At 40.2% G+C, this 26,637-nt stretch overlaps 1 pseudogene; it reads left to right on the top strand.

The window, feature by feature from the left end:
- Positions 1–6,328: 6,328 nt before the first annotated feature.
- Positions 6,329–8,821, top strand: LOC101707341 (major vault protein pseudogene; annotated as a pseudogene).
- Positions 8,822–26,637: the final 17,816 nt, after the last annotated feature.

The raw sequence follows: 26,637 nt of genomic DNA, 5'->3' as shown, positions 1-26,637 counted from the left end.
GTCAGTTTGTCAAAATTTCTTTTCTTCATTTAATAGAAAACCAGAAGGAAATCTATCATTGCTATTGAGAAGTTCCTATCAAAATTTGTCACAAATAACACTACTACCTTTGCAAAGAAGCCAACTTTAGAATCACAACTTTGAACAACTTTAGAATCACAGTGAATTAATGTGGGTCAAGTTGTGAGAAAGCATTAAGTTATTATTAATCATTCTAGTCATGCTATAAGAAGAATGAATTCTCAGAACTCTTTATGAAAGTGAGCCACAATCTGTGAGCTAACTTTCATAATGTTTTGACAGACAATACAAGTTCTATTCCAACTGCAATGCCCCTAAATAGCATGAGATTTACTGAACAGTCTAAACACACAAACATGAAATGGCTTTAGATTTCTCTAACAGCTGTCTTTAACTATGCTCCACTGCATTCCCATCTCCTCAGCATCATCTTGGGAATATCCCATGTATTCTAGTCACTCTGGGTTTTAAAAGTCCAGTCAGTCAAGTTCCAACACCATCTCATTTTCAATTGTTTCATACTTTCCTCTCCATCTGTGGTGGCTTGAGGTACATAACAGATAAAATGGATGTGGTCAGTTTCTAGAATGTCCTTTCCCCACTCTTTCTTCTGAATCTCCAGTCATCTAACTAGGTTGGGATGGGATAGAGGAGTAGCATAAATAGAATAGTCCAAAATGCCCAATTTAGGAAGTGTTATCATACACTTCCCATTGCTGACGGACTCATCATGAACTCCCTGTAAGTGACAGATGTCTCTCTTGCAGAGCATGCTTGAGATTCTCTGGGACACCTCACTGTAGAGTGTCTTCATTAGAGAAATGTTCTTCCTTGATGCACCAATCACTCCATAGCTTTGCCACCTGTAGTATTTTTTCCAGGCTCGTCCACCGGGCCCTTTACTCTGAAGGCACCCTGCTGAAGAAAAATGGTTCAAAGTCACCCATCTGCCATTGGACCCACAGGAAACTCACATGTCATAACCTCTCGGAACAGTCACTGATACTGCCCACCACTATCCCATTCTTGTCCCTTTACCAGTTCTACTCCTGCTGCTCACAGACATAGAATGAATCAGAAAGTTGAATTCATTAGCAGGTATTCACTTGAGGAATGAGATTCCATCTTCCCTTCTTTCAAACACAATGAATAATTATGTCTACCAACAACTACTTAGAGCATTAGCCTCAAAAAAATTTCCACTAAGTGACTGAGTTATAACCCCACCCCCAAAATGCCTAATTGTCTACTTATTGAGCCTAGACATAGGTTACTGGATAAGCATAGCTCAGCTTGCTTCCAAAAGACCTAAAATGAGGGCTCATCCACCACCAGTCCTCCTTAGAAGCCAGGGGCTTTGCCACAGATTTTTCATCAGTTGTTAGTGTTTTCCCAGGATTTCTAGACAATAGACAATGGGACACATCCCATTAAGTATCCTGATTGACATAAAATAAAAAGAGGGGAATAGAATACAGGGAAATAGAGATATACGGTGAGAGAAGGGAGGGAGGGAAGGAAGGAGGGAGAGAGAGAGGGAGAAAAAAGGATACAAAGAAAGAAAATGATTGAAAGAAGGGTTGTGAAGCATAAGATGTTGTTAGAATGCTGCACTGGGGGAAAATGTAAATCTACCTTAATTCTTATTCCATAAAACCAAATATCTCCCCTTGTTTTCCTTTCATTCCTTTTTATTCTCTCTATCCTTCCTGAGATTTTCATTTCTATTAGGAATATTCTTTGCCCTTACCAGCTGAGTTTCTATAGCTCTAGAGATAAGGAGGACTTGGCATCTCTGCACATCAGAACTCAAGGCAATTTTTAAAAACTCTTTTTCAAAAACTAAAAGAAAAAATAAATCCTTCCCCATACCTATAGGAAATTTTCCCAGCAAAACCAATCTCTTGATCTAAACCTTTCAGGACACAACAGAATTCTCTGCCCCAAAACAAGTTATCTACCCCTCTTCTTGCTCTCGAATACCTGTAAAATGTCAGCTCTCTCTCATAATGCAACTCTTTTCTTTTAAAAGGCAGACATATGAGTAACCCTATATATACTTCATTTCTAGGTTATTTATTGTTGAAATATCTAATGCTATTATGTTTCCCACTTAACCTCCACTCTGCCAATTTCTAGATATTTCCAACAGAGAGGATAGTATTTATGAGGGCTAAAATTTGGCAACAAATGACAATGCAATTGAATGAAATGTAGGTTCACCATTAGCTCACCTGCAACTCCATGTATTCTACTCTTATAAAGTATTTATTCCAAACACAAATTTAAGACTTCTGGTAAACCACTAAGGCGGGGGGGGGGGGGTGATAGTAAAAGTCCTCTCCTTAACTGTGACATATAAACTGAATGCTTTAGTTTTCAGACAAGATTGAACAGAGCCATAAGTGTTCTGTAGGGGCAGCAAGGGGTAGCAGACAAGAGGATATCTGAGAATATAACAATCACCACTTTTCCAACCAGAGTGACTGTAATTTTTTCTTTTTTCATGTAAAATTACATTGGAATAGATAGTCCTGCTACAGCAAGAATGACAGCAGTGGTGTCAAAACACACTCAAACCAGCTCTAGAAATTCACTAACTAATTAGTAAAGCACATGCCATGGTCAATACAAGGACTAAAAGAGAGAGAGAGAGAAAAAAAACCTGTTTCCCAAGAGTTTGTTCTGAAGTTGTGAGAGAGGACACACAAATATGCAAATCACTATACTTAACTGATAGAAAAGGTCAGCGTAATAGGTGATCCTACATAAAGTACCAAAGTGAATCAAAGGACACCTAGGAGACGCATGGATGTGAGACCAAGGAAGCTTTTCCAGAATAACACGGCTGCAATGACTTTGTGATGGAGTTTTGAAAGTGCAATAGAATACTGATAGAAGAAAATAGAGAGACAGCACATCTGCTGATTAATCCAGAAACATTTCATGATGTAGGTATATCCTATGTCTTGAGCCACAAGAAAAAAAAAACTGAGATGTTAATACATACAGCATTACAAAAGTATCAGTAAATAATCCACATTGAACTAAACATAAAAACCTCTCATTTTTAAACAGAAGTTTAAACAAATATATGCTATACACATTAGTATAGGGACATAATAAGGGAAACCCTGGTAAGCATTATTTTTCACTGTAGAGAATAACATAAATTTGGAGAGTTTATACTTATTCTACAAAGCAACAAAAAGTAAAACATTTTAGGGGAAGAGCATTATGTCTAGAATTGGAAAATAGAAATATTAATCTAGCTTGGGGGTGTGTGGAGCTGGCTCCAAAAACAAGTTGAAATGTTATTATGACACTTTTAAGAGAATCTACTATAGCTCTAGCAAGAGGAAGAAAACAGATGACTTGAGAATGTCAGCCAGGCTTGAGTCTCTGGAAGAAATGAGGCAGATCAGTACACAAACTAGAAACTAGATTGGTATGTAAATGATGGGAAAGTCCACGAGAAGAGAGGTTGGGATAAATTAAGGTTTTTACCCAAATGCATACGAACTTTGGTTTCTTGTACTTTGTTGGCTTTGTATCAGAAATCATCAAAAATGTTAAGTTACTTAGGCTAATCATAGAACTGAGTGTATTTGAGAGCCTCTGCTATACTATATAACATACCAGAACAGAGTAACCTACGCTGCCCAGGAATAACCAGTTGTAAGTCATTTATTTCCTGTAATGCTTCCTTTCAACATTTGCCTACTTTCTCCAAGAATTGTAATTTAGATCTGACTTGTCACCCAAAAGATCATGTTTTCAAAGATTAGCCTCTAGGACATGGAGGCCACTGAGATCATGTGATTGAAGGGGACACTGGGACTTTGGTCTCCCTCTCTTTCCTTCCTGGCCCACCACGAGATAGACCTCTTCTACCATGTGCTCCTGCCATGATACGCTTTGCCACTACAGGACCAAAACAACAGAGCCAAGCCACCAAAGGCTGAAACCTCTGAAACCATGAGCCAATATAAATATTTCTCCTTCTTAAGTTGATTATCTCAGGTATTTTGTCACAGTGATGGAAAACCAACTAACACACTGTTCTTCTGAATCTACCCCTGGTTACTATCTCTTCATGTCTTATACTCACCAAATGGTCAACTAATCACTGATTAAACAGCTTTAGAAATCTACTTCTGGGCAGAAGACCAGGCAATAGAGTAATGGCTGAGGAAGCAGAGGAGAACAGAAAGTAAAAAGAATTAAATGTTATTGACATTTAATTGACATACCAACTCTCCATAATGAGTGTAATCATTACATACTGCAAACGTGTACTAATAAAAATACAAAAAAATTAATAAAAATAAAATAATATTTCTATTTAAGTATTCCTGAAACTGAAAAGCTTTCTATTTTCAACAGCAACTTTTCAAAATCCCTGCTCAGTAGCCAAGTACTCCAGTGCCACTAAGAAATTTGCAATGATCATAACCTATTTTAATACCATGGTAAAGACAGGAAAGACAAAGGAAGCAATTAAAGACATTTAAAGACTAATACATTAACAAGCAGAAAAGATTATATATAGTTTTAAAACAGACTCATATTTCTGTGCCATGCCCTTGTGATGGAAGCCTAATCAGAGCAGGCTTCTCCAGGGATGGTTCTGTATGAATTGATGCTGACAGTCTTATTCAACTCACTTGTTTAAAAATGAGTCCTTGATTCTTTGGGAGGTTTTTTTGTTTTGTTTTTTGTACCAGGGATAGAACTCAGGACCTTGTACTTGCCAGGCAGGCATGGTGCCACTAAGCTACATCCCCGGCCCATGAGTTCTTAATTCTAAGACTCAGAACCACCAGTCTCACTTGATTGTAGCAAGTCAAAAAAATCATATATTTTGGACAGAAATAGTAAATCAATTAGTATGGCCTTTCAAAGGTACATTCTAATTAGCATATCATGTCTTAAAACTTATTTCCAAGTGTAGTTTATGTTTATACTGAGAAAGAGAAAAGAAAAATACCCTAACATTGTAACATTAGCTTAGTGTTATGGCTTGTGTCTAGTTAGCTCCCAAAAGCCTCATGCAGTCATGAGGGGATTTTCAGAGGTGGCTGGATCTAGAGTGAGTGGCACTGGGATCAACGGTGTGTGATAGTAAGTCAGTCCACTGATTGGTTTGACATAATTCTGGCTAGCATTAAGGGTGTGAGTGCTACCAGCCCTGGGGCAGGTATACAAATATAAGCGTCAGAAAAGGGCTCATGTGCTCTCTCCTGCCTCCTTGCCATGGACTGTTTCTCCTCTGCGATGCCCCTCTGCCATGCCACCCTGCCTTGGAGCCAGCCAACTATGGAGTGAAACCTCTACAAACTGTGAGCCAAATAAACCTTTTCCCCTTTAACTTTGGTGTCGGGGACTTTTCTCATCAACAATGAAAAAACTAGGACACCTAGAAACAGTTTAACATTAACTAATAAAAAAAAAAAATCACCAAATTTCCAAACATGTAGGTCAGCCCTGAACTCTGCTATTGGCCATCTAACTAATTGTTCATTGTCAGTTTACTTAGGCACTGTTGTAGTCACTGTTTAGATCAATGAGCAAAGCAGACAAATACAGCTGACCTCATGGAACTCACATTCTACCTGGGCAAAGACAGGCAATGCATGATAAAAAGAAATACAAGGACACTATGCAGTATGTTATCAGGTGCCATAGAAAAAAGAAACATCACAGCATGGTTTGAAGCTTAGAGAGTCCCAGTAGAGAGAGAGATGTGCCTTAAAATACAAGTTAGAATGCACTAGAGCAGTAGCACCTGGCTTTCTTCTGTTAAATCATGCAAATATATGCTCTTCTACATCACAGATCTATGTTTTGATGGTGCAGCTAGATTTCTTTCTCTTTCACAAAATTTCAAAAGTATTTCTCACTCTGAGACTCCAAAACTGATGAATGTTTTTCAAACTCTTTCAAATGGGAATATTCTGAACATTTTTCCTGTTTCTAGTTGTATTGAAAGATTTTAGTAACACTTCTGTGATAATCTCTCCCAAATTAAATGCCTTTTGATGCAGTGAATTTTGAAAATCTTCTGTTGTCTAAAGCAACCTATCTTCCAATTACTTTGAATTTACCAAGCTCTATCAGTCCTCCAAATTATATAATTTTTAAATTTCATATATGTATTATTATTATACTACTACAGTTTTTAGAATTCACAAAAATATAAATAAAAGTACATCAAAATAAAAATAGATGTATAAGTTCTTTAGTAGTTTCTTCTGAAAGGGATTGGAAAATTCACTTTTAAGGTGCCTGGACTAATGGATTCTATATGCACACAGGTACTTGAAATATATTTGTTTATCATAATAAAATGCTTACTTTTACAGACAATTTAAATCAGAGATCTTATAATGCCACAAGCAGCTGGGAATAAAATTATATGTAACTCTCTTCATATGTATATATAAAATTTTGTTAGCTCAATGAAGTAATTACCATTATCATTTTATTATCCCGATCAAGAGTTCATCAACTGCTTAATGATAACCCAAATTTCATAACAGATTCTTTTTCTTTAAGGGTTTAAATCTCAAGCCACACTGAAAGCAAAGCAATGACCTACAAAAATAATCAAATTTTAGATGGTTATCATTACATATATCCATTTATATAGAGAATTAATGAAGAAATAGAAATGCATTTGGAAGAAACAAAAAGCATTCATCTTAGAGATGGATATTCATTTATCTGGAGTACTTTCTCGGTTTTGCATGGCTTCCAAAGAAAAAGAATTCTACAACTTCAACCTCCTGCATGCTGGGGAGCCTTTTTCATTGTCTTCCCCATTTTAATCCATTAAAATGCCTTCCCTCGGTTTCAAACAGACCTTGGACTTGTAGTTCACACAAGAAGAACGGACCTACCTCCTTGAGCCTATTCTTAAAGCTGAAAGCATCAAAGGCAACGCTAGAGGATCTCTGATCGCTAATGAAAGAAGGTGAACTGGTTTGAGACCTAAAAGCTACAAGAGCAACACAGCAACACCCAGCAAAAAGGAGAGCGGCTGGAGAAAAAAGGAGAAAAAAAGGAGAGCGGCTGGAGCGAGGCATCCAGGACGTGTACGTGCTGTCCGAGCAGCAGGGGCTGCTGCTGAAGGCGCTGTAGGCGCTGGAGGACGGCGAAGAGGCCAAGGAGGGTCCGCATCAGGCCGGGGACCGCTGGGTCATCCGGGGGCCCCTGGAGTACGTGCCGTCCGCCAAGGTGGAGGTGGTGGAAGAGCGGCAGGCCATCCCTCTGGACGAGAACGAGGGCATCCATCTACGTGCAGGACGTCAAGACCGGCAAGGTGCGCGCCGCGGCCGGAAGCACCTACATGCTGACGCAGGACGAGGTCCTGTGGGAGAAGGAGCTGCCCCCCGGCGTGGAGGAGCTGCTGAGCTCGGCGCAGGACCCCCTGGCCGACAGGGGCCTGAAGGACGCAGCCAAGCCCCACCCGCCCGCCGCCCGGAACAAGACGCGTGTGGTCAGCTACCACGTGCCGCACAACGCGGCGGTGCAGGTGTACGACTACCGGGCCCGAGCTGGTGTCCCTGGGCCCCGAGGAGCAGCTCACTGTGTTGTCCCTCTCGGCGGGGCGGCCCAAACGTCCCCATGCCCGCCGCACTCTGCCTGCTGCTGGGGCCCGACTTCTTCACCGACATCATCACCATCGAAACGGCGGACGACGCCAGGCTGCAGCTGCAGCTCGCCTACAACTGGCACTTCGAGCTGAGTGACCCAAACGACCCTCGGGAGGCGGCCAAGCTCTTCTCGGTGCCCGACTTCGTGGGTGACGCCTGCAAGGCCATCGCGTCCCGGATGCGAGGGGCTGTGGCTTCCCGTCTCCTTTGACGACTTCCACAAGAACTCAGCCCGCGTCATCTGCACGGCCGTCTTCGGCTTTGAGACCTCCGAAGCCAAGGGCCCCGGTGGCGTGGCCCTGCCCAGGCCCAGGGACCAGGCCTTCTTCCCCCCAAACGGGCTGGTGGTAAGCAGCGTGGACGTGCAGTCGGTGGAGCCTGTGGACCAGCGGACCCGGGATGCCCTGCAGCGCAGCATCCAGCTGGCCATTGAGATCACCACCAACTCCCAGGAGGCGGCAGCCAAGCGCGAGGCTCAGAGACTGGAGCAAGAGGCCCGGGGACGGCTGGACAGGCAGAAGACCCTAGACCAGTCGGAAGCTGAGAAGGCTCGCAAGCAGCTCTTGGAGCTCGAGGCCATGAGCATGGCTGTGGAGAGCACTGGGACCGCCCAGGCCAAGGCTGAGTCGCGGGCAGAGGCTGCAAGGATTGAGGGAGAAGGTTCCGTGCTGCAGGCCAAGCTGAAGGCTCAGGCGCTGGCCATCGAGATGGAGGCTGAGCTCCAGCGGGTACAGAAAGTCCGAGAGCAGGAACTGATCTTTGCCCGGGCTCAGCTGGAACTGGAAGTGAGCAAAGCCCAGCAGCTGGCGGAGGTGGAGGTGAAAAAGTTCAAGCAGATGACGGAGGCCCTCGGCCCCAGCACCATCAGGGACCTGGCCATGGCCGGGCCAGAGATGCAGGTGAAACTGCTGCAGTCCCTGGGCCTGAAGTCCCCCCTGATCACCGATGGCTCCACTCCCATCAGTCTCTTCAACACTGCCTACGGGTTGCCGGGGCTCGGGGCCGACGGTCAGCCCGCAGCCAGAAAGGCGGCCGGGGGTGCCCTGCCGGAGGGTTTGTCCCTGCAGCCTCCTTCCCCTCAAGGCCCTGGAGGCAACTATGTGGCGCCTTCGCTGGGCCCGCACTGAGCTGACCAGGAAACCAGAACTTCTGAGCATTAAACCCCTTTCTCTGTAGGGGTGTGAGGTGATAGAGCAGTTGCCTGCCGTGCTCCAGGCCCTGGGTTCAATCCCCAGCACCACAAAATAAATAAAAAGATTGTCTCTAGAGAAAAAAAAACAGAAAAAGCAGAACAAAGCAACCAAGGTCCAGCATTTCCCCCAACTTGGCTTTGGAAGGCAACCTGGGTACAACCAAACCTCTCATGACTGAATCAAAGCACTTCAAAAGCTACAGTGCAGGCAGGCAGAATCTTAGAGGGAGGTGGATGAGAAGTTCTCTCCTTCCAGAGGACAGACACCATGGCTGCCAAATACTACTTGCAAAAAAAACTACACAGGCAGGCTTATCCTCCATGGTGTCCCAAGTAGCAAGGATCCTATCCAGTACACCCTGCCCTGGAAAAGCAAAAACTTTTGTCAGAGCAAGTATTTGGCCAGGGAAGCCTCCACCACTTCTCTTTCATGTTGGGAAAACCAGAAGCAGGGATCCAGCAACAGCAGGGCCTGGAGAATCTCTCTGGCCCTTACAACCCAAGTATCCCATCCTCTACCCAGAGACCCTGGGCAGCGGGGGGTAGGGGGGGGACCACACAGAAATCCTGCCCCAGTTATGGCCATGGAATTTTCTTTCTCCACATAAGCTTGGAACAGCCTTCCAACACCTAGAGACATCAAGTGGCCCAGTCTGGGAAACCCTGTCTACCTCCACCGGAGGCAGCAGCAGAAACAGGTGGGACTCAGGCAGCATCATATAAGTAAAACAGACCAAAATAACATGGCAAGAATTTGGAAAATTAAGAGCTCATTGGAAGCATCGCTTAAAAAGTAAGCCAGAAACTGCATGCTAAATCTAAACAGAAAATTTAAAAATGAAAATATGATCCCAGGGTCTTCTAACATAAGATAAAATGTTCGGGCAACAATTAAAAATGACTTGTCATACCAGGAGTAAAAAACCCTAAAATTTTAACAAGAAAAGATAACCAACTGATGCAGCAAACTTAATCAGATGTAACAATTATCTGACAAGGATTTTAAAGAAAGGGCACAGCAAAAACACTTCATTGTGCATTACATGTATCTTGAAACAAAAAAGAAAAATATCTCACTAGAGAAAAACATGTTTAAAAGAAACAAATGGAAACTAGATATCAAAAATATAACAAAAATGTTGTATGAGCGTAACAGTAAGGTGAAGATGATGGAACATAGAATCAATGAACTTCAAAACAGTTCAATATAATCCATTCAATCTGAACAACAGAGAACATACACTGAAGAAATGAAAGCAGTCTCAGGGAGCTACGGAACCAACAACAAAAGATAGTTGCATCATATACCAAATAGAAAAGAGGAGGATAAATGGACTGGAAGACTACTCAAAAAAATAACATCTGAAAATTTCCTAAAATTGGTGGGGCATTCTGCAGATTCAAAAGCTCAGCGACCTCAAGAAAGTTCAAATCCAGAGAAATTTACACTAATATACAACATAATTAAATCTGAGTAACAAAAGACAAAGGAAAACATCTTGAAACCAGCCAAATAGAAATGATGCACTATCTATAGGGAAACCCAAATTCAAATATCAGAGGCTTTTTCTCTTCTGAAGCCATGGCAGTTATGAGAAAACAATAAGTACTAAAAGAAAAGAACTAAAGATCTATATTTCATGAATGTTATACTTAGTTAAGCTGTATTTCTGGAATGAAGCTGGAATAAAAGCATTTTTACATGAAGGAAAAACTAAAAGAATATGTTGCTAGTAGATCTATTCTGAAAGATTGGTCAAAGAAATTATTCAAACAGAAAAGAAATAATAAAAAAGTAAACTAGCATAATCAGGAAGAAAGTCAGAAAAATAGAGCAGAGAAATGAATATATAATATAATTATGATTCTTCATAAGTTTCATAAACATATTCAATGATTAAAATAGAATTAGAATGACACTGAATACTCACAGAAGTTGTATTTCTAAATGGGAAAGTAAAAAGCCCCAAGTAGTAATGAATACACCACACTCCACTAAAGGTAGTAATTTATTGAGAGCAATAGACTATAATGTCATACATGAATACTATACCAAGAGGATAGAGACTCACAACACTATATATTTTCAGATAGAATCATTTAAAATGATTTAAGTAACCCAGGAAGCAAAGGAAAAACAAGAACCAAAAGAACCACAGAAAATTGTAAAATGACCAATGTAAGCATTAGAATATATCATTAATTACTTGAAATGCAAATGGTCTAAAAATTTTATTCAAAAAGCAGAGATTGGCAGAGCAAATTGAAAAGAAGAAGGCAGTCAAATGCGGTTTAAAAAAAAAACTTTAAATATAATAACAGTAAAAGGATGGGACAAGATATATAAGGAACTCATTAATTTTTTAACTAATTTTTGCAAAGAGCAAAGAGTGGCCATATTAGTGTCTGATAATGAAGACTTCAAAAGAAAATTGTTAGAGATAAGGAGGACTATAAGAACAAAAGGACCAATCCAGTAGGAAGACATAATAATCTAAACATATGCACACCAAACAACAAAGCCTCAAAATACATAAAGCAAAACTTTATAAGGCTGAAAAGATAAATAAATATATAGCTATAGTTGGGGGCTTTAATACCCTTCTTTCATGAACTGATATAACTACTAGGCAGTAAATCTGCACAGGTATACAAGATTTAAATCAAATAAGATATAAATGGAATGTACAGAACTCAATGGCTGTTATGTTTTATATCTAGATGTCCCCCTAAAGCCTCCCATGCTTATAGGTGGGGCTTTGGGAAGATGATTAGATTAGATCTGGTCAGAAGAGGTGAGTCACTGGGGGTGTGACCTACAAAGGTTTGTCTTCTTTCCTAGTTCTGCTCTTAATGCCCTCTGCTTCCTGGCAACATGATGTGAGCAGCTTCCCTCTGACATGACACCCTCCTGTGAAGACAACTCTGGACTGAAGCATCTGCAAACTGTGAGTCAAAATAAGCTTCTCCTCCTTTAGGTTGCAGGTGCTGAATATTTTGCCCAGTAGCAAGGAAAGTGACTAAGACAATAGTAAAACATATTTTTCCAAGTGCCCAAGAAACATGCACCAAGTTAAAACATATGCTGAGCCATATAACAAAGTTCAACAAACGTAAAACTACTAAAATCATACACAATGCGTTCTGTGATCATAATGGAACTATATTAAACTTCCTGTTCCTGAGACACAATACCTGACACCCACAATGTGAAGGAAAAAGGATATAATTTTGTGCATGGTGTCAGAGGATTCAGTTCATGCTCAGCAGGCTCTAAAATAGAAACATGGTGAAAGGGAGTGGTAGAACAAAGATGCTTAGGCCGTGGTGCCCAGAAAGCAGAGCAGGGGAACAGTGCTAGAGAGGAAGGGATGAGGGGCCAGATAGAGACCTCAAAGTCACACCCCTATGACACAGCCAGAAGTGTGCTCCACCAGTCCCCTGGGTGATTCTCAAAGGCAATCAAGTTCATGCTCCACCCAACCACCATGGGGGTGAAACCAAAAATCAATACTGTATAGACAAGAAAATCTCTCCACTTGTAATCCATAGGCCACAAAGAAAGTCCCAAAAGAAAAAACAGAGAGATGAATGAAAATTAAAGTACAGCATATTGAACTACATAGGATGCAGCCAAAGTAATAGTGAAAGGAAAATGTGTAGCCCTAAATGAAAAACAAGTAAAGAGCGAAATCATTAATCAAATTTTCTACTTCAGGAAACAAGAAGAGGACTTTAGAAAAGAGAAGAAAATGAAACAATAGGAATAGAAATTAATGAAACTGAAAATAGGAAACAAAATCAATGAAGCAAGCAAATAGTTTCATTCTTTGAAAAAAATCAATAAAATTCATAAACTGAAAAGATAAAAAGAAAGGCACAAATCACCAGTCTTAGGAATGAAATACAAGATATCACTACAGATATTATTCTGCTATATATTCTGCAGTCATTTAAAAAGTTAACAAGTTTATTAGTCAACTTTTTGTTACTGTAGTGAAGTATCTGAGACAGACTTCTTAAGAGGAAAGGAGGTTTATGTAGATTCCATCATGAGGATCTGGAAAGCAGCACACTTGCTGGATCGAAAGCAATGGCCCAGCTTGATGGCTGCGGAGCTCTGCCAGAGGTCACTGAAACTACCAGGGAACAGAACCTGGACAAGGCCCCAGACCAGTAACAGAGCAGAGAGGCTGAGCAGCAAGGCAGCCATTCTATCTCTGCCACTGGAGCAGAGCAGCCCATCTGAGGGCAGGTGGCAGCCAGCTCAGTGCTGCCCAGTCCACCACCAACACAGAGGCCCTCCTGCAGCCTGGAAGACCTGGACCAGCTAGTGGCACATGCACTTTAATACTAGTGCTGTGAAAATCCCTAGCCAGAGAACAGTTGGAGGACCTGGGCAGGGTGAGAAGTCACTCAGGCCAATGTGACCCAGAGGAAGACTGCAACAGAGACCCATGCGCCCAACACTGAGACAGTCCCAGTGCTCCCAGCTTAGGCTTCTTATGTATGTGCCCCATATCCTTTTGTCATGGCACCCTACCCAGGCACTGTGCATGGTGGGAACCTGAGCAAGCCTGAGCTCAATCGGAGGACTGGGGCAGCTGCTTGGTGGACAGAAAGCACTGCATGGATGAGGAGCTGCCACACTTCTGACCCCAGGATGCCGCTGAGATCACAGGCTGGAGGGAGGACAGGGACATTACTCCAGATACAAGAGAACCCCACAAAACTGATCTCAAAGACACTGAAGAGGACGAATTGCCAGATAAAGAACTCAAAAGACAAACAGAAAATGATTGAAGAAGTCAAAGAGGAGACAGCAACTGAGTGAAACAATTACTAAAATGATAGGTTACTGAGATTATAGAAGATTATAAAAGCTATAAGTAAGCAACTGAATAAAACATTCACTAAGATGATCAACAAGTTTAAAGAAGAAACAAATAAGCAACTGAACAAATAAAGACAACGCAGGATATAAAGGGGAGAGGAAAAGTAGGAAGGAAAAAGGGGGATTGAAATGATCAAGATACAATGTACACGTGCACACATGTACCAATTCCCCCAAACGAATGTAAATACTATCTATCAGAAATGAATACCAATAAAAAAGGAGGGAAAGGAAGTTTAGCTCTAGTTCTAGAGGAGCAAAATCCAAATTTCTCTGGTGAGGGACCCATGGTGGGTGATGGACGGTAATGGAGGAAGCACATTAGAACAAGCAGTCATGTCCCCACCCAGGAAGCAGAGCAAGAAGAAGGGACCAGAGGTTCCTCCTTTTGTAACAACCCGCTTGTGAGAAGAATCTCAAGCCCCCAGTGACCTAAGGACCTCCCTGGAGACCCCCACTCTTAAATATCCCATACTTCCCAACACCACCACCAAGCTTCCAATCATACCCAGTCTTGAAAGGACACCCAATCCATATCCAAACTGTAGCAGCAAGGGAATACTGCAGAATTTTATCTTCATCCACTCAACTACCTAGAAGAAATAGGAACCGTTCCTTAAAATTCAAAAACTACTACACCTCAATGAGAAACAGATAATCTGAATTGTCCTATAATAAGATTGAAGTTATAAAACCTCCCCAAAATTGCATCTTCAGTCCCAAATGGTTTTATAGGTAGAAGTCGACCAAACATCTAAAGAAGAATTAACATAAATTTCATATAATCTCTTTTGAAATAAAAGCAAGGAACACTTCCAAACTAATGTGATTAAGCCAATATTTCCCTGAAAGCAAAAGCAGACAAAAACAGTACAATACTAAAACAAAACTACAGGCTAAAATTTCTCAGAAATTTAGGTTTAAAAAGTCTTCAGTCTTACACACAGTAAATTAAATCCAATATTGTGTGGCAATGGGCCCTGATGATTACTGGTCGCCTCCTTGGTCTGGTCACACTATTTATCTATTTAACAGTTTTAGATAAGCCAGTGATTTAGGTAGTGGGGGTCTTGGTAAAAAATATTATCATAGGTACCCAAGCCTAGGTCAAAGCAGTTTTTCAGAAGTTTACTTTTTCCATTAAAGTTTATTATGCCAAGCCATTCTAAATTTCTATCCAAAATATACAACTACTTTTTAATAGAATGAATAGGACTTTTTCTAGCTTTAGTTTTTGGATGCACACAATTGCTATGGTTTGGAGAAGTGTCTTCCAAAGGTTAATTTGTTAACGTTTGGTCCCCAGCATGGTGCTTTTGGAAGGCGGTAGAAGTTTTAGGACATCTTTAGGTCATTGAAGATGTGACCTCTAAGGATATAATGCTACTCCAACTCCTTCCTTTTCATCTCCTTTGCTTTCTGGCCAAAATTGAACAGTTTTTCTCCACGATGTGCTCCTGCTATTTTATGCTGCCTCCACACAGCCCCAAGCAATGGGGCCAATTGTTCATGGACTGCAATGTCCAAAATGCTGATCCTAAATAAACCTTTCCTTTTTATAAATTGATTATCTCAAGTATTTATTACAGCAAGGGAACACTGACTAACACATTAATATTCTCTATTTGCCGCTCTAGAAGAATCCTCGATCCTTTTCTGTTATCCTCTGGGACTTTAGGGGCTGGCCTTCACCAGACTATACCCACTTGCTCCCTCAGCTGCCAGTTCTTTCTTGAGTTGGTTGGGTCAATGTTTGATACTAGCAAGAGATCAAAGAGTTGGTGGAGAAAGAGTCATGCATTTACTTTTTGTTGGCTTCCTCCCTGCTGGGAAGTAACCAAGCTTCTCCACTGAAGCCCAGAGCTCAGTCCGGGGGTCCTCTCATAAGGCTATTGCTAGTTGCAAATCTCTCTTGCTCCAATATCCATTTATTCCCATCCCCTGCAATCCTAGGAACTTTAGTGTTTCCCAGATATTGCAGTTACCAGAGTTTCATCATTTCTTGTTAATTCTGACAAAAGCTTCTAGCTAATCCTGCTACCCTCTAATTAGCTTATGAAACTCATCTAATTTTCTTCACTTGAAAATGCTACCCTGTTTTCTAACAGAGATACAGGTGTCTACAGAGTTAGTAAATGAAGAGAGTCCTCAAGACAGTCCTTGAGGATCTAACCCTAATCTGTGTATTATAAGGTGACATCTTTCTTCCTGGCTCCAAAATCATTAATACAGAAATCACCACAGATGTCCCAAGATCAGCTAAAAATAATTATAAAACTCTTTTCATGTATTTTTCCTTACTACTTATATAATTCTGTAGGAATTTTACCCAATGCTCTTGGCATTAAAAAGGGGGGCTTCTCATCTAGATGAGTACCCAGTGGAATTACAGGATATGTAGATAAGGAAGGAATCTTAGAAATCAACTAGATGACTCTCCAATATTAGAGATATATAAATAAATCCAAGGATGATTGTCACTTATCTACTCTCATAAAATTCATTGGCAAAAGTAGGAACAGAAAGCAAGTTTCCTAATATCAACCTAATGTGAAATCTAATAAATCAGGCTATCTCTTCAAAACTCTGTCTTGCAAATGAGTTCAACTTTGAGTTTATACTGCTCTGAATTGTGCTCTCCACATTGAATGTATGAGCCTTATAGCTTTAAACAAGCTGTAAACATATTTACATATGCTTAGAGGTGAAATTGCAAAGAACAAATAAATACTATACTCTGAGTAGCCTGGAGATAAGAATTCAACTTGACAAATTGATCAAAAACAAAATCGTATTTTTGCCATGGCTACACAGAGTCCAGCAAATAGCAGCTTTTAGAAATTACAATAACAGAAAAAGAATAGTTCAGCTATTTCTTAAAAGTCTTATTAATTTTATTCCTACTTTTAGTCATTATAGTCCTATGCTTTGATTACCAAATAAAAGCTTCTACACGAGCTTTAAAGTTCCATAGTGCCCTAAATTTCTGTGTTTCATGACAGATAATCAGTCCTCTCGCAGGCTATACAATTACCAGCAAAGCTGCTGCAGGCTGGCTCATATGTCATCCATGAACTCAGCCAAATATCACATACCATATGTCAATATTTCTGCTTATACGTCCTCAATGTATTTTCAAACTATTTTTACTTGGAAGCCAAAGTGTCTATCAGACAACATTTCGGAAGTACCTCCTTTCCTCTGGCTTTATGCCCGTGTTTATAGATGTCCCTCCATAACTGAACATAGAGGGGGAAATGTACTTTTTTATGATAGTAATTTTTTTCTCTTTTCCCCCCATTTATTCAGCTGGGAAGAGGAAATGAAAAAAGTATGAGCAATGGAGTTGAACATACTATAAACTTCATCTATTTTTGTCAGGCCACAGACCTATGCACTGTCTTCACAGTGGTGTGGGACGAACTTATGACTTCCATTTGCTTTTCACTTAGGCTAGGATTTCATGTAGTATATTTCTCTAAAGTGGCATCAAAGTGCATAAGGACAATACAGAGAATAAAGCAGATGCCAGCAGCAGAATGAGCCCAAGCTACTAAATGCATATTGCTATAATTTTTCAGCCTTTTTTCCTAGGACTAAGCTTTCCTTAAATGAAATCTCATAGATTTTCAAATCCCATACACCATCCCAAAGTAGGAAAGAAAAATATTATATAAACATTTTAGGCTCCATGGGCCAGAGCTCTGACCCACAGAGGGTGTTGGTGAGAAACAGAGGGAAGTAACTCTGAGAAAGTACGTTTTTGGCTTCTAAAAGCACATATTTGAATAAAAGTTCGAAGAAATCATTCTGACACTATGAAATACATATTTGGCATCTTGAAAACATCAAGTATCCATATGGTTTACTCAACTATTGACTTTGCTACTACAGTTAAATGCAAAATAGTGAACAGAGGACACATAACTTTTACAAGAAAAAAAAAAAATCCTTGAGGCCCCAAAAGAAGAATTCTCTGGGCAGAGAGGAGGTAGGATATGCAGAGAGCAGAAGAGGGTGAGAAAAGGGTCTCACCTGCTCCACAGGCTGGACGGGGCCCAGGCCTGTGCTCAGAGGAGGAGAAGAAAAACGCACCTCATTTATCACTGCTTGCATCCAAACTGAGCCAGAACTCACGGGAGCACTGTTAATTGCAACTTTTCTGTTTCCAAAACAATGAAATAAATTTCTGCAGAATGATATTGGAACCTAACAACCAGGCTAAGTACTGCTTCTATAATAAATGAGTTCAAAATGGCTTAGAAATTAACTTTCTTAGGTAGAAGTCTTCCCATAGAAAGGCAAATAGGAAAAACAAAATCATCCCATACAGCAATTTTCCCTTTACCTAAGAAGGTCTATAAACTTGTAGAAAGAGATAAAAAAATAGAAAAATGAATCTGAGACACCAAACCAATAATATTAGTCCCACACAGTAACATGTTAGCAATGCCTTTTTACCCTATTCATTTAATCCCATTGTTCAATAACACCATGGATATATCTACATGTGAATTTATGCAATGCATTTATTTGCCTGTCCATAGAACATTAGACTAGAAAACTAAGGCTTGAAAAATAAATTGTTTAAATGAGTCCATAATTTAAAGTATGATTAGCTCTTCTAATTTTAGCAATAACATTCTTAGTGCTAAAATTCATAATGACATTAATCATAATGAAAAACAAGTCACTGATTTCCCAACTTTAAAATACCTCTGAGACTACCCTGAAATTATCTTTTTTAGGAACTTATTAGTTCATTATCTGCTTCCTCTGACTAGAATATAGGGAGCCGGAAGGCTAACATACTACACACATTACTCACCATTGTATCGCCAGTATCTGGAATAGTACTGGGCACAGAGTTAGCTATTAAGAGAATGAATGAATAGATAATGTAATAAAATGATTTTTCTATACTTATCTTAATCAAAAAGTATGAAAAAGTTAAAACTATTAATGAGATATTTGAATCTGTGGTTAATCTATTGGCTAGAATACAATAATCTTAAATAATAGCTTGTACAGTGCTCCCTCAGTTCACAAACTTCATTCATTTCATGATTCTAGAGAAGATGGCCACGGTCACGTTCATCACCTGACGTGGAGTTGATGAGCAGAAGCAAAATTTTGGTTAACGCTTGTTAGAGAACTGAATTGTTCATGAAAAGAAGCATTAGCAAAAGGAGGTATTACAGTTTTCTGTAGGTAAATGAAACCTTGAACTTCATGCCAAAATTGAAATTACTTCCAAATATCTTTCAGTAATCAGTAAGTTACTAACTTATGAATTCACTACCAATATGGTAACTGTGTCAATCTCTACTGAAAAATGCAGGGTCAACAATGCTATTATAAACATACTCCTTTAAGGCAAATACTTAGGAGAATAGGTGTAACCCATGAAGTTGAGAGCTAAGGGCCAACATTGTCTAGCCATGTCTAGTAGGAAGGCAGCTCTTGGTCTAAGAGTCAAGGTTCCAGTCTAAACTTTCCCTTACCAGTTTGGGGAATTTATATCAATCACTAGCACTCACTGAGCAAAAGCATCATCTGTAAAATATCAGATCTGATATAATTTCTAAGATCTATTCCAGTTTTAAAAGTCCATCAGGGCCATACATGGTTAGCTAGGGGAAAATTTGTACGTCCATACATAATAGTACACAACACATATATTTCTTACCAAATGCCGGACATTCTTGCAAGAACCATCATCTTATTACCACATTAAATCTTCTCAAGCAAGCCGGGAGGCAACTTTCATTCTCTTCATTTCAGAGAAGGGGAAACTGAGACTCGGGTGGACCAGATGATTTGCTCAAGGGCCCAAAGATAATCAATCAAATGGGATTAAAGATCCCTGAGACCACCCTCTTCCTATGTCTCATTCTTCTAACTTTCTATTATCCTGACATTCCTGGGTGTGACGGTGCTGAGCTTCTCTCTGGATTCTGAAGACACAAACTCAGGCCTATCTCAAACCCCTTGAACCTTTCATTCCCTGTGCTTGGAGGGTTTCTTCCCAGATCTTTGGATGGTTGGTTCTCTCTCATCACTCAGGTTTCACATCAAAGATCAGAGTCTTGCCCAGCCCTTTCAACAAAAATGACCACTCTACCTGGTCACTTTTCTTTTTCTTCCTCACGTGCACAACTCTCTGAAACCCTCTCAGATAGTTACTTGTTAGGTTTACTATCTGCCTCCCTTAACTAGAGGAAATAAGCTCCTTTGTAAATTAATCACTGTCTCTCCCATGCCTAGAGTCACCCAGGGTGCAGAGTAGTACTGACTACAGGAATAAGTGGATGAGGGAATGAATGATAACCTAATGAAAACAAGTTTCCTACATTCATCATATTTATTCAAAAGTATGAATGCTAAAGCAAGGCATGGGATATATGGGATCTCTGATGTGCAGTTGAAGTAACAAGTATTTTCAGACAAAGCTGAAATGAGTTTACTGACAATATTTAGTACCAGCATTTCTCAGAATTTCTGCTTTACTGTCAACTCCCATCAAAATAATTATGTAAACATTTCATTTTTTTATTAAATGAATGTGTTCATTTCAGAGAAGAGTTCAGATCTTTTACTAAATCACCCAAGAAACTGAGTGACAATATGAGTCATCAGAAACATTAAGCTCACAGAATCTAATACTTCCAAGAAGCCTTAAATCTTATATTAAAATTTATATGCATTAAGTGCATCACACAAGCGATGTGCAGAAACAGAAAGAGTGGTGACTATGTTTCATGTCCTCCCCTGGGAAGGTAGTAAAATATCATTTTATTGGCGCTGGAAAAGCCTGGAGAGAGAACAGTGAGTGAATCTTGAGTGAATTCTGACTGCATACAGGGGTAGCCTAAAGAACACAGGGATCCCGAGACTCAGAGGAAATGTAACACTGAAAGGTCAAAGTCTTCACTGCTCAGAACTCTCATGCTCACATCCATAAATTATTCAAGGTCACTTTAAAAATCCATACAATGTACTGAGTAAAGATAAAATAGAACTAAGAGTATAATAAACAGCATCAAGGAAAAGTACCAAGAGAAGAAACTAGTTGAAGTTAAGAGTGAAGGGAGTACACAAGATGCCAGGGAATCTGGACCCCTGGTGGAAGAAGGTCACCCATTCCTGCTCCATCTTCCAGCATTCAGCACCAGTACAGCCCTGTGGGCCAGAGCCAGGAAGCCCAGGCTTTAGGAAGATCCAGTCAGGTACATTATTCATAGGATAGGCAAGTAAAATGTGACCCAGGGCAGGCATTACAATCTGAACTCTAAGAGGTTCTTTTCCCATGGGTGCTCAAACAGAGACACGGGGTGAGTGACAAACTCAACAGCATTCCTGCACTGAAGGTACCATTGTGTTTCCTCAGGCTGCTCCCTGTAAAGTCTCTCACTGCAGGCTGTGGCATTGCACCAAAGAATCAGTTCAATAAAAGCAAAAATAAGAAAGGCCAACTCATGTAGCTTCCGCTGGGCTACTCAGCTTTCTGATCGTGTGTGTGTGTGTGTGTGTGTGCGCGTGCATGTGTGTGTGTGCGTGCGTGTGTGTGTGTGTGTGTATACTATACAGCTGTGTTTTAAGAGAGCTTTCCATAAAATTGGAGCAGTAGTTAGGCCTTGCTCCTAACAGTCCCCCAGAGTTCAGCTGTCTGTGTTCTACCTTAAGCAAGAACCACACGCTGTGGAATTGAACCATATCGTTAGACCACCTAAACTAAGGTGGTCCAACATCCACAGAGGAAAGTTGAGGGTTTAATAGGATGTATGGTGAATAGAAAGTCCCTGGGTCCCTTCGGGATCAAGAAAGATGTTTCTCAAAATATAATTTTGGATATGCAAAAGAAGTGACCAGCAGGACTCTGAATCTCTCCAGCAGAGGCAATATGGATTTCAAGCCATCACCCTAAAAATTATATATTTGAGTAAAGCAATTAAGGCCTTTGGCCATTTTGAACACTCAGCAAAGTGCAACTAGGTCAGTTAATGATGAGTTGCAGGCCATTCTGCATAGCAGAGGAGACTTGACTTCAGAATAGAGAGAACTGAATCAGTTAACCCATAGAAAAACTAACATGACTATTAAACCACTGTTGGTTCACAATACATCCAGAACACCAGGTGAGGGAAATAGCCACAAGGTCTCAAAAGAAACTCAACAGAAAGATTTCCACCTACGTGGTGGACAGAAAATGTTTTCCCTCTGAAGTTAGTCAAAATAGCCCCCATTGTCCTTGACTATTTAATCTTATGAATGTAGCCTGAAACTTAATTCAGCACAAGTGCCATCTTGGCATCCGCCCATGTTCATGTTTGAAGCTGTAGTCATTGCATCGCTCTGAAAAATTCTATCACTTTGTAATAAACTCTGCCTGTCCTTTGCATGGCTACCTTCAAGTCTTGTCTGAATTCTTACATCTAAGACACAGAGGTAAGGTGCGTTGTCTGTTCTTTGCAGTGTTAAAACCCAGATTCCCAGTGTTGTGACTCATTGCCTGATTCATGCAGGGGTAAGAGGAGACCTCCCCACTCCCTCTCTCTCTCTCTGGGGTAAGAGCATGATGATTAACTAAAAGCTAAGTCTTTATCCTCCTATCCACTATGCTGCAGCAGCCAACAGGCTTGGGACTCTTCTGATGTAAGACAGACCTCATTCCACCAGTAAAACATCCTTGTAGTCAGTTAACTTGGTCTTTCTGGCAGTATATACCAGCTCCTACTTCTGGACTCCCTTGTTTTTGTTGTTTGTTTGTTTGTTTGGTAGGTTGGGGGGTTGTCTCTTCCACCACTTCCGGGGTCAAGACTGCTTTTGATTAGAGAATGACATGCTGTTACTAGCTTTGCTGACTTTACCTTGTCCTTACACTCTTTCTCTACAGGATTCCCTACACCACAGCTAAACTGCTGCTAATGATAACTTCTGTTAAGTCTCTCCTGTCCCGGCCACTGTCTTTACAGGGAACCTATTTGACTATGAGGCACACTTGTTTCTACCATTTCTCTCTCCCTCTAATGAACTGATAAAATGAAACACTATTTTAGGTCGTTTGGCCCCTGTGCCCATGGTCTCTGGGTGTGTTTCTTGCATTATGATTAGGTAATCTGAGTTATCACTGCGAGTTAACAATGTGATACCCTACCCTATTTGAGCGTGCTTATGTTTCTGAAACATCTTTTCTGTATGGGATATCAATTGAGAGCAACTCATGTGCCAATGGATCCTAAAAAACTACAACCTCACAATGTGTATTAGACAGTTTACATTAGTCTAAGCATTGGGAAATGAGTTTCAGGCCTCCTGTCTGCAGATACTAGCAGGATACCAACTAGTGCCTCACTTGTTGAGTGCCATCCCAACTTGATTGTTACAAAAAGAATACAGAGGCAAGTTGAAAGTTGCCAGCCACCTAAATATCCAAGGAGTTGGATAAGACATGTTACACCCAAACCCTAGTTCATAGGTGGACAAAGAAGAATGCCTTTAGTTCCTTCTGCCACTTCTTTTTCTTGAAGAGAGATGCCCTTTGGAGCTGTGTGTTCCTTTTTCTTCTCCGATGTACAATTCTCAGTCAATTCCCATTGCCTTGCCTCTCAAAAGCATCCCATGCTACTGGGTTAGGTTTGATCTCCAGATACTTGAGAATAAGAGACTTGACTTTCTTTTATAATACTGCATGGCCCCAATAGAAACATGGACAGAGAATTAAGCATTAATTGTAATACCACACTCAAGTTAGATCTCTTTGGCAAAAAGGCAAGGAAAGTGAGGCGAGGTATTTTATATGCCAGTTCCATGACCCTTATGGGATGATCCCGACTTGGGTCCCAGCGTAAATTAGGTGTGATGGCATGCGGAAGTTAAACAGGACCCCCGCGTGTAGGTGATTTTCCATCTCTTGTGCCACCTCCTAACCAGAAGGATGCCCACAGGGGCTCTGACCTGGAATACAAAAGGGCCTGCTCCTCCTTGCACAGGGTCCACCAAAAATGCGGTGGCCTTGATGGCACCATGAGCCCTCTCCAGGCAGTACTGGGTAAATTCACAGCTCAACAATCTCTCTATGCAGGATCTAAAGCAAATCAAACAGGATTTGGGTAATTTTCATATGATTCTGAGAAATATAGAGATGCCTTCCTACATCTTATTCAGAGTTAAGAACTGTCTTGGAAGGGTGTCATTGTTATTTTGAAACAGGCTTACAGATTCAGAAAGATTTTAACTCCAAGGATCAGATGCTGAGGATAACTCACATATTCTAGATAACATAGACTGAGGCTGTCTCTATAGACCCTCCTATGTGGGATCATAATGGCACTCGTGGCATGTAGAATTGGAAATGTTCTGTTGTTTGCATTTTAGAAAAGTTTAAAAAAGGCCAGTAAAGTCAAATTGGTAAACAATGCTAAGTTGGCTACCATAGATCAGGGCCCAAATGAAAACCCAACTACATTCCTTGAATGGCTTAGGAAGGCTATGCAAAAGCTTACTATGACTGACCCTCCTTAAAGACAGATTTCTTACCTAGTTGGCTCCAGATATTAGGAAGAAATTACACAAAAAAATAAAATTCTTTGGGATCCAAGACTCTCATTAATGACTTACTAAAAGCTAATTCTATTTTTTTATAACTGGGATGTAAAGGAGGAGCAGGGAGGGGGGAAAGGAAACTAAAACTAGAGGAGAATATGAGGATAAAAAACATGAAGATCTGTGCAAGCACAAGGACCTGAGTTCGATCCCCAGCACACACACACACACACACACACACACACACACACAAACATGAAGATCTCGTTGCATTTCCAGCAGCCAAATGTTGCCTGGCTTACTGTGCCAAGGATCAAAGAACCCCAGGTCCACAGCCCCAGTAACTGTCCCTGGAATAAAGAGGCCCGAGGTTTCAGTCAGCCCCAGCTTCACCATCAGCTTCAAATCAGCCCCAACAACATCACCATCAGCAGGACAGAGCCTAGGGTAACACTGGATATCACAGGTAAGAGCATAAGCTACCTCCTCAACAGTGGAGCCTCTTAATTCTGTTCTTACCTCTTATTTCAGACAATTGGCTTCTGACTCGGGTTCTGGCCATCAGTGACACTCGAGCCACCAAATGTTTTACTCATCCTCTGCATTGTTTATGAGATCATTTTCCCTTGCCCATGTCTTCTTGGAAATACCTGAAGGTCTAGTCCCTGTTCTGGGCTGAGACTTATTAACAAAGATGGGGTCTCAAATTACCTTTGGCTCACCCAGCAGCCCTACACTTACGGCAATGGTTGCCTCTCCTAGCAAAGCTGATGACTCTGTCCTTACTGACCTTCCTATTCAACCTCAGGTATGGGCCACCAACATGCCTGGGAAAGCCGTTAAAGTATTCCAGAGATCTTTTGGGTCCTAGGCCACAGCTACACTCAGGAGCCAGATGGATGGCTTAAATCAGGAAATCTCCTCCATCTCCCTCTGTCAATGTATGCAAGATTTTTAAGGAATTACGTGATTCTTGTCATTTAAACTGAGACCTACTGTACCAATGGTACAAACGTATTTAGAGGCAAAGGGCTTTACAAAACTACTGATCAAGGTTCACAAGCTTGTGCTTTCTGTGCTCATAATATTCCCTGAGGATCTAAACCTCCTCCTTTGGTGGCTCCAGCTCAAAGACATGGGCAGAACTCAGGTGAGAATTGGCAAATTGATTTTACTCTGTTGCCTCCTTGCCAAAAATTTAAAAATCTATTAGCTTTTCTTGAAACCTTTAAGGGATAGTTAGAAGCTTTTCCAACTGAAAAAGCCACAGTCAATTCTTAGCTTAGTGCTGACTTTTCAGGCTATCTGTATAAATGTGTAGATTTTTATGATGTGCATTTAAGGTCCTCATTATTTTTCTTTATTTTTAAAAGTTTAAATTACTTTTAATTAAACTTACTTTGAGTGATGTTATGCTTACTTAGTGTGTTTTGGGTCTGCTTTAAATCTGTAACAATAAAATAAATTTGCCCAAAACCTGTTTTTTTCTTCATGTACCATATGACATTGAGTATGCTATTTCTTAAAATATTTTTTAAATTGTATTCACTTTAATCTGATGACTATTGAACCAATTAGTTTATTATTTAGAGAATAAAAATAAGTTTATTGTGGATATTACTTTGAAGCAGAAGTAAAGATAAAAGCATAATTTTCAAATGTTAAAATATAAAAATTAAATTTATTTCTCTTAAAATATTGGGCCATTTTATTGCTATTGTTGTTTTTTATGGACAACTATCAGATAAAAATATGACTGTAAAAATGAAGCTAGATTAAAAGGTTTTGAAACAAATTTAAACTAAATACTATATTGTGAGATTTCTTATTTATACATTTTTTTATCTTCTGAGAAACTACTCTTAATATCTTAACTGTTTTCCCTATGTCATATATAATTTTTTCCAAATATCCCAAAATGCTGATCAATAAATTGTTTACAATATTACTATATGCTTTGGTGCCATTAGAACATAAAAGAGTGGATTTATTAAGAATACAAAGTGACATTTTTGTAAGTCTTACTACATTTGTTAATTTACAATGTATCACAGTCTTCTCATAGTTTGCATAGAAATAGGAATAGCTTGAATTGGAACATTCAAGTAAGCCTACCGGGAATAGTTAGAGTAAAAATAGGAGTAGCTTGAATTGAAATATTCAAAAAAGTCTACTGAAAATAGTTTCAGTAAAAATATTCTAATAAATTCCTTAAATTTCTACTCCAAATTTTCCACTGGAGTAGCTCTTGAAAGTGTTTATAGTGGCTGGGAATGTAGAAAAATCCGAGGGGTGGGGATGTGGCTTAGTAGTGGAGCACTTGCCTA

This window comes from Heterocephalus glaber, unplaced genomic scaffold (assembly GCF_053883595.1).
Source record: "Heterocephalus glaber isolate CG9 unplaced genomic scaffold, H.glaber_assembly_v1.0 deba00001472, whole genome shotgun sequence".
In the NCBI taxonomy this organism is placed as follows: domain Eukaryota; kingdom Metazoa; phylum Chordata; class Mammalia; order Rodentia; family Bathyergidae; genus Heterocephalus; species Heterocephalus glaber.
This window is presented reverse-complemented; position numbering and strand designations above follow the sequence as displayed.